Raw genomic sequence first — 469 nt, forward strand, 5'->3', positions numbered from 1 at the left:
TGCGCTGGTGCGATGGGTCCATCTGGTGGCCGGTGCCCCTCCGATCAGCGCAGAGACATCAGTGATCACCAGTGGTGGGGGTCCTGCTCCCAGCGACCGGACCCCTGGGTCCCTGATCCTGGAGGGCGAGGGGTTTGGTGAGCAGCACCCCCATATCTTCCCCTAGCCCCTCCCAGGAACAGCTTGAAAATGGGATAGGAGAGGAAAAAAGCTGCAGGTTAGAAATCGGGAGTCGGTGGGTTAGAAAACTCAGATGGGGAAGGGATGGTGTGAAGAGGTTGCAAAAAATGCCACTGCCTGGTTAATTAGCTGATTAGCTGTGTCCTGTGTGCCATCCTCCCTGGGAGGAAATGTTTTTCTGCTGCCGAGCCTGAAATTCCCAAGCCTCTGCTCCTCCCCACCCCCCCTGCACTGCTCGCCGGGGCATCCCCCAAGCAGGCGCAGCCTGGTGGGCCCTGCTCCCGGCCCC

General features: G+C 60.3%; 1 protein-coding gene across 1 annotated transcript in view; it reads right to left on the bottom strand.

Moving 5' to 3' along the window:
• The window catches only part of LOC103916497 (alpha-1,3-mannosyl-glycoprotein 4-beta-N-acetylglucosaminyltransferase C-like), a 4,051-nt gene that overhangs the window by 681 nt on the left and 2,901 nt on the right, over window positions 1-469 (bottom strand). The window lies entirely within an intron of this gene.

This window comes from Pygoscelis adeliae, unplaced genomic scaffold (assembly GCF_000699105.1).
Source record: "Pygoscelis adeliae isolate BGI_AS28 unplaced genomic scaffold, ASM69910v1 Scaffold185, whole genome shotgun sequence".
In the NCBI taxonomy this organism is placed as follows: domain Eukaryota; kingdom Metazoa; phylum Chordata; class Aves; order Sphenisciformes; family Spheniscidae; genus Pygoscelis; species Pygoscelis adeliae.